Genomic DNA, 8,445 nt, shown 5'->3' on the forward strand with positions numbered 1-8,445 from the left:
GTACCACAAACAGAGAAATCCTCCACTGGTTTCATGTAGAATTTTTTATTTGATTCAATTACTCTTTCCTTATATTTTTAGGTGGTTCTAGATACTGAGGAGACTGCTTAAACCTGTGGAATGATACATGTGTTCTTTTACACAGCAGGACTTTATATGATAAGCAAAAATAAGTGGAAGATGAAAACTATGGACTGGTCTTGAACTTGAAATTAACTTCTCTATCAGTGAGGATCATTACAAATCTGTTTTCTGTGAAAATTGCTTTTTCTGAATTTTCAATTTTTCTATGCCTGTAGATACATTATCTTAACATATATATATATATTATATATTCCATATATATATTCCACTTCCCCAGTTCTTTACGCTGTCAAGTATATTGCTTCGGTTAAACATTTCCACCAGCTATCTTGTACTATAGGACCTGAAAAACACATTTTTCCAAATACACAGTAAATGCTGTGAAATTGTGTATTTCAGGAAGTGTAGTTTTCTTTGTATATGCTGTGGAAATATAATTTTGATTAGTAGGCTCTGTTTGCAGTCAGATTTTGATGTCACTGAGAAATATCTGCATATAGCAGTGATTCTTATCTTGTTAGAAGTCTAAGCTTGTTATTATTGTCCTGTTAGAAATCTAAGCGAGTATCTCCAAACTGAGCTCATGCCTTGTGAACTTACTGAGGCTTTATTTTTAAAACTTACACTTTTCATTGCTGTCTTTCTTTCTTAGTGTGACTTGCTGAGTATCTTGATCTGCAAAGCAGGTTGCAGAGCTGGAAGCAGTCTGTAGCATGGAAGGTAGTCCTGAAGTCTCACTCAGCAAGTGGCTTTGTCCATGAGTCCAGGAGTCTTTGGAGCAGAGGTGGTGCAGCAGCCTCTGCTCTGGTTCCATTGGCACATCTTGGTTGCAGCAGCTCTTCTGATTCACAGACTACTCACAGCAAGTGTGGCCCCAGCCAAGCCTGCAAAGCCAAATTCTGTTGTTGTTTGCACTGATCCAATTGTGAGCACATGCTGGCCCGTTTTATTCATTCATGGCTCATACTGGTGTTAATGTCTTTGGACATGAAATTAATGTTTATTGAAGCAGCTTCTGACTCACACAATATTACTGTCCCTACTGAAATTATGGAAGGATTTGACTAAGAGGAGACTTCAGAACTTTGTAAATATTGAGTTAGAATATAATTATCTAACAAATTAAAAATTGTTTGACGCTGGACTAGAAGCAACTCTGCTGAATTTATTGGAACTGCATCTTGTTTCAAGCTGCCTCATAGTTTTGTTTAAAGCTCTGCATGCTTCAGAGAGGAATTTCAAATAATAAATGTTTCAGCCAGGCTGAAAAGTGTTAGTAGGTATTTCCTTTCACTCTAGCATAAGTTTGGGAGAATCAGCTTTTATTCTCATATATCCTTGATGCAAGACTGCTAAGAAACATGATGAGATTTTTTTTCCGGTTTTTGCTTTCCATATCTGGAAGTAGGAAGTGATAGCAGTGTTTCTGTACTCTCAGTAAATAAATATTCCACCTTAACTGTAGTCTGAAATTTAGATACGTTACATAGATACATTTTTTAGGCAGACTAAAAAAAAAATTAAAAATTCATCTTTATTAAAAAGTTATGGGGTTTGACTTAATATCCTAGGATGAAGACAAGGATAGACAACACTAGCAAACTGACTGTTAACTTCATTAATGACTGATGTCCTCAAGATTATTGCTATTAGGAATTTAGTTCAGTAGTTTAGAACAGAAATTACATAATTTCAGTTGCTTTGCTGAGCTTTAAATAAACTGTAGCATGATTTGAGGCCTATTTGGGAGAGCAGCTGTTTTTAATTTAGAATTTCAATCTTTATCATTAGCCTGACTACCTTGGACTATGTATTTTCAGCAAAAATCCTAAACTAGTACATTGGAAGCATATACTTCAACTAAAAATCTAAACATTCAGACTAGGCAGAGAGGACACAAAGATCTGAAATGACATATACTCCAGCTTCAATATGGGTAGAACTGATGGCAATTAAAATTCATCTCCAACCTACCCAGTAGTATTTTCCCTGCATCTGTTAGGAACTTTTCTCTCCATGCTTTTCTTTCACCAATATTGCAAAAGAGAAATGCAGTCAAATGGAAACTAGTGTAAACTCCGTGCAAACAATTAATACAGTTTCAGTATTGCTCTATTTTACTGAAGCAATGCAAAGGATTGTACTACCAGCACAATGCTTAAGAAACAGCAGTAGATTTTGAATAAAGAGTTCTGCATTCCACTGGCAGCTGAGGAGATCAAACAGAAAATATGCCAGCAGTATAGACCAATGCATTATCACCCCCTCCCTCTTGCTGCATAACTGTGCTTCATAATGTGCCATAACATTGGCAAGCACAGCTCAGAGCTTTTTAAGAACACAAGGAAGCTCATGAATAATGGTTGAATCAGGAAAGTGATAATTAAATGAGACAACTGAATGCCGGTGGAGTCCCTAGTGGAAAATACTGTTCAGTGAAGATCATCTTCATTTTCCTGGGTTTAGCCATACAACACTAAAGATATTTTTCCAAACCAACATTTTAATGAAAATATTAAAGTTCCCCAAAAAAATTGAAGTATCCCAAAAAGATATGAAGTATTTTCTTGTATGTGATCTCTAGTTCAAATGTATGAGATGTGCTTCAAAGAGGGGAAAAAAAAAAACAAAAACCAAAAATTTTCATTCTTGATTCAGTGAGAAAAAGCATTTTGAATATTTTGCTGGTTTGCCAAATTAGTTGACATGATTAAATTTGTATTATAGAATGTGGCAACCAATAATGGGTAAATTGTGAGCATCTTGCCTTAAATGTTTGCTTCATGTTTCTCCTTGTATTGGAGGTACAGTTTGTTTTGTTCCACCTCCAGTCTCACCCATTTTGTGGCTTTAGAACAAACATGGTTGGCTGCTATTTGTCAGCAGTCAGTCTCAAATTTTTATAGGATAAGTATCTCTACTGTTGCCCTGTCCTGTCACCAGACCATGTTCCTCCTGAAGCTGTGCTGCGAGGAGAGGCTGCCGTGCTCCTGGAGCATTAATCAACACACAGTAGGTCTGAGAGCCAGGAGCTGCAATCTGCACTCACAGATCCTTTTCAGTTTTGTACTCTCCAACTAAGTGCTCTCCCACAAGTCACCCCTTGAAAGAGAAGTGAGGAATTAGCCTTTTTATGGAAGAAAAAATTGTTTTATGTAAAAGCACTGAAAGTCAAAGTGATTAAGGGGCTTGGCATTCATGTGGACATGATGGCAAAATTTGACTGGAGCACAACAGTTTTTGTGACTTATGATGTGTGTAATATATGTTCATTCCCCCATTTTTATTTGAAATAAAGTCTTGTTCCTTTATCACATGTCTTGTCGTTCTTAGAAAAAGAAAAATAAAATGCCCAAACTGACTGGCAATGGATCTCAAGGTTGTTTCAAACAAATTCAGAGGTTTTCATTAAACTGGCTGTTATTATATATCTTCATGAAAAGGTATTTTTAGCATCTGAACTACCTGAATTAAAAGATCTAGAAAAATTATTTGGGATATGTTTTTGTTAAAACACCATACGGACTATTAGCATTTATCACATTTATGTGATCTTTTCAGTAAAATTTCAGTTTCTGTCTTTGCTGTTCTGGTAAATGCAATGAAAGATCAAAGAATCCTTATATTACAAAGGACCAAAGCTCCAAAGCTCTATCACACCTAAATTAAGGTGGCAGAAACAGATATCTCTCACTTTTAGAGGGAGGATGTAAAAGTAGGGAAGAGTATTTATTCACAGACCATTTTACCTTACAGAACCTTAATCCATTTATAATCAAGGCTCTGGGTTCGGTATATATGTACTGTTCTGAATCCACACAAGAAGAATTAATAATATGATTTTTTTTTTTCCAGTAAGAAAACTTAGAGTTGCTCTCTCTCTCTCTTGCTTTACCAGGTACCCCAGAAAATGTGACCAATGCAGATTTAACAGATGATGAGTGCTCACATATAGTTTAAGACTCTTGGTTGTTCCAAATCCACTTTATGGTGCACAAATACAGGGTCAGCACCCTGGCAGAGGTGTTTCACACATTCATACACAGACAGACAGGCAGACACATGGACACACAGACACTGTGTTTAAGAGATTTGGAGGTGGCAGTGCAAGCAGCTGCAGAGAGCTGAACTCAGACACTGCACGATCCCTATCTGGATGAACTAATTTCCAGGGTGTTTTTGTCCCTGCTTTCCATGGTTTTCGGGTTGGGAGCTAGAGGAGGAATGTTAAGCTGTGGGAGATCTCCTCACCACATTACCTTTGTTTCCCAAATACCTAGAGCACCATCTATGGGAAGCAACTTTTTTTCCTTTATTTCCAGTGATGAATACTGTTTCGTGGGTAAAGCACCTTCTCATTTTGCACTCTTGCTATTAAAAATGCTACTGTTATTGTGATTTTTAGTAACTTTTTATTTCAACTCATGATTTTTTTCATTTAGTGTTGCTTCCTTACCAAAAGAGACTGGGGAAGGGAGTGACTTATTTGGAATTTATTTAGTTGCCATGGGATTAAATCAGCACAGACAGTAGAACTTCATAGGCTAGAACACCCTTCTGAAAGTCGGAAAACTCTGAATCCTCTCACTCTCAGGAAAACAGAATGATGTGGAGTAATTATTTAAATGGTTATTTTCCATCCCTATTTGTTCCCTGATCGACTGTGCAGGCACATGAGCGAGCAGGTGGAACAGCAACTGAAGGTTCTTGCTTGGGATGGCATAACTACTAACATGTAGCTCTGCATCAGCTTGATTTCTCTCCCACATACCAGAAAGTAAATAGCTGAATTTAGAAATTCCTATCTTTTTGTTTCATTTTAAGGAATTTTCAGTTATATTTGTGTGGGTCAGTGGGGGAGAAGTGAAAATCACTAGGAAAGAATAAATCTAAACAGATCACTTCCATACCAAAATGTGGTCTAGTCTAAGAGGACACCCTAAATCATGTTTCATATTTTTTCAGATAATGCCTATACACTGGCATTATGGAAAAATAGACAGAGATGAAGTTATGCAGTGATGTTGCCAACTACACATTAGAAATGGGTCAGATTATTTACATGTGAATTCAGAAGAGTAGTGTAGAAAACTGTTATAGCTTCCCGTCTGCTAATCTATATATAAAATGCTGGGAAAATGTATTGAAGTGCAGTAGGAGAGAGAAATTTAAAATTTTGGTCTTCTTAATAAAGTTAGAGGTGTCAATAGAAAAAATACAAAAATTCCTTGCCTTTTAAAAATAAGGTACTGTTGTTTTCAGAATTTATTTCAATCAATTGGTGATTTGTAGTCTTTAGGGGGAATTATTTTTTGGTGAATAGGCTATTCTCGTCTCAAAAAGATTAGATTATTGCCCACATTTTGTCCCAGTTTTAGCTAAAGAATACTTGCTTTAGGCTGAGATGTCAATGAGAAGAAGAAAAAATATGTGAAAAAATCAAATACCAAAATGGATAGGCACCTTAAATAATCCTAAAAAGTTCATTGTTCATTGTGAATGCATCTCTAATGCTGTAAGACATTGGTTTTAGATCATCACATGTGAAAAATTTTACAATGTCATTCCTGGTGCCAAAACAGATGATGAAATCTGGAAGGTGTCATAATGTCATAATCGAGTAAATTGGGAAGGATCTGGAAATTACAAAGCTTTGAGTTACTATCTTTTATTTGTCACTGCCATTCAGGTTAGCTTGAAGCATCTGTCGTAAATGACTTCTGTATTCACAGCTGTGATTTTTTAAGTAATTCACAAGTTTACCAGAAGAAAAGATGAATTTCACTTGGGAGAGAAATTTATAGCTGAAAACCATCAAATGGCATTTTTCCAGTTTTGGACTGCACTGAGACTGTGAGCACCAAGGCACTTTAATTCTGTTTAAAAAAGAGCAAATATGGCATGAAATTTATTATCTTGTCTCTTATTAGCCAAATGTTTGGAGGTTTTGTATTCTTCAGTTGTCCTAGAACAAATTTTATACAGAGGCCAATCTTTTCTGTTTTTTTGGATACAGAGTAACCTCAGTATTAGAAAAAACTCAGAATTTTATGGATTGAGCCCTTTAATCCACTTGCTATCTTCATAAAAATTCATCTTAGTTGATGAAGTTATGAATCTTTCTGAATCCAAAGTTATTACCCGGTTTAATAAATATTTGCAAGTGTTTAGTAAATAGAATCTCCAAAACATGCCTTCTTTAGGATATGGCTTGATCCTTCTTTGCTACACTTCACGTCTGTTACCTCCAAGAAAGGTATTCCATTGATCTCCCTTTTTAATTAGGGAGACCTATGCTAATCCACACTGATTTTAGGATCTAGAGTCATACTACAAGCTGTATAGAAGTCTGCCTTGTCAGGCAGCTGACTTCTTATTTAAAACTCTAATTCCTGATTGAGACAAAAATCTTTAAATTAAATTAATTTTAAAATTATATCACTTACTAGTACAAATAAGTAATTTTGGGGACCCTGTTTCATGCATTTCACTCTCTGAAAATCAATACAATGATGACCCTTTCACTTTCTATAGCAGATGTGGTACTTGGTGAGCTTCTGGGCACATCCAGCTCCTTCACTGAAGCAACATGCCAGCCTGCCTGTCTGGGGAGCACTGCTGAGGAGAAGAAAGCTGTGCTAAAGGCAAACAACATATGAAAGTGACACCTGTTTACGTGATCCAGCACTGCAAAATTAATGAAAACACTAAACTCAGGATTTCCACTAATCAAAATGTTCTTTGACTTTCTTTTATGAGAGGTAAATGCAAAAGAAATACTTAAGAGAACATAACAGAAGAGAATGGGACAGATGTCAATCAACTAAGAAAACTAAGAAACCTACAAAGACTATATGAGGGGTTTTAAGCAAAGAAAACCCACACCAAAACAGCTTATAATCCAGAAATATAAACCAGAAGCTTGAAGGAAATAAATTTCTTCCTCATAGCAGATGAAGGTTTCTTTGTGTGCTTAAAAATACTGATCCAAGTGGCATATGCATGATTAACCAAAGAGACCTGTGAGGCAGAGAAAAACTTCTATCTCATAATTCCTGAATTCTAGTGCAATAATTTTATTTCTTGATCACATTGAAAATCTGTTTGGACAAGATTACTAAGCATTTAGAAACAACTCAGTTTTCCAATTTGTATGACAACTTTTATTTATTTATGTTACATAAATCACAACTGGAGTATAGAAGCACTTGCATCATTTGTTTGTTCATATGTACCTCAGGTTTAAAGAAGAGGGGTTAAAAAAGAACACTAAATACAGGCTTATTTGATGATTCTCCTGATATCATATAGCCTCCTTAGACGATGAAAAGCTGATTTAATTAGGCAGTCTAATAGTCCTATTATTATTAATATTAGAAGTCCTTTCTTTTTGTTGTATTCTGTGGATCATTTTCAATGCCACAGTATCTAACTGCAATGTATGTGACTTTTCTCCAATTTAAAAAATAACAACTATGGTCTTTACCTGGTGACTCAGCACAAAATATTTTTGCCCAAGTGGTGGATTTTTCACAGCTGTTAGTCCATTTTATGAAACATGGATGCATTGAAACTGTTCTACAGCCTTGAATAAGGCATCTAAGTTAATGCTCCAGTAATTATATTGTGTAATATTAGAGAGTTGATTTCATAATGCCTTAATTAAGGAATCATGTTATCAGCATGTACTTTCAAGGACTAAACACTTTAATTATTGTACCAAATTTGGTAAAAAGCTCTCAATTGTTTGTGAAATGGAAGTAGAAAATGTTTTCAAGTAGTGCTCTGCTTTTTCTCCTCCTCTCTGAGGACACCTGTTGTATAACAGAGAACACAACTTTACTAAGCCTGAAGGTTCTTTTCTCTTTTTGGTGCATCTCCGTCTTCCACTAATTTGCAGACCAAATGAAAAGTGGGAAGCAGTTCTCTGAGACCTAGAGATTGTATTTTACCAACTTGTTTCCTGTGGTGAGTTGATCTGGCTTGTAAGGTGTGACTTCCATAAATCTAACGTATGTGTCAAAACTCTTTTCTCCTTTATGGCCTACTTGCTGTGTAGACCTCTTCCTCAGTTATGCCTCATACTCTGCTTTGCCCATTCAACTACCAACTTTAATTCGTCATCACTTTCTAGTACTATCTGTCAAGTGGGATTAATACCAGCAGTAGATTTTCAAATTATTTTGGTGGGGAAGACACACACATTGCAAATGCTAGCTAAGCTCAAAGAAAGCCCCTTATTCTAAAATGTGTGAAATTGAATGAAAACTATCTACATTGAAGAATGGTAGTCTTTTAAGCTTCTCATTTGTTACTGTAGCAAATACAGTAATTTGGTCTGAAGTAATTCATATAATCCAA

The 8,445-nt window shown here is 35.7% G+C and overlaps 1 long non-coding RNA gene across 1 annotated transcript; it reads left to right on the forward strand.

Moving 5' to 3' along the window:
- The first annotated feature begins 356 nt into the window (after positions 1-356).
- LOC306814963 lies at positions 357-3,395 on the forward strand. Its single transcript, XR_013777290.1, has 2 exons — positions 357-626; positions 665-3,395. It is a non-coding gene; the product is annotated as an uncharacterized lncRNA (long non-coding RNA).
- The last annotated feature ends 5,050 nt before the right edge of the window (positions 3,396-8,445 follow it).

Source organism: Erithacus rubecula, assembly GCF_903797595.1.
Source record: "Erithacus rubecula genome assembly, contig: SUPER_Z_unloc_4, whole genome shotgun sequence".
NCBI lineage: Eukaryota > Metazoa > Chordata > Aves > Passeriformes > Muscicapidae > Erithacus > Erithacus rubecula.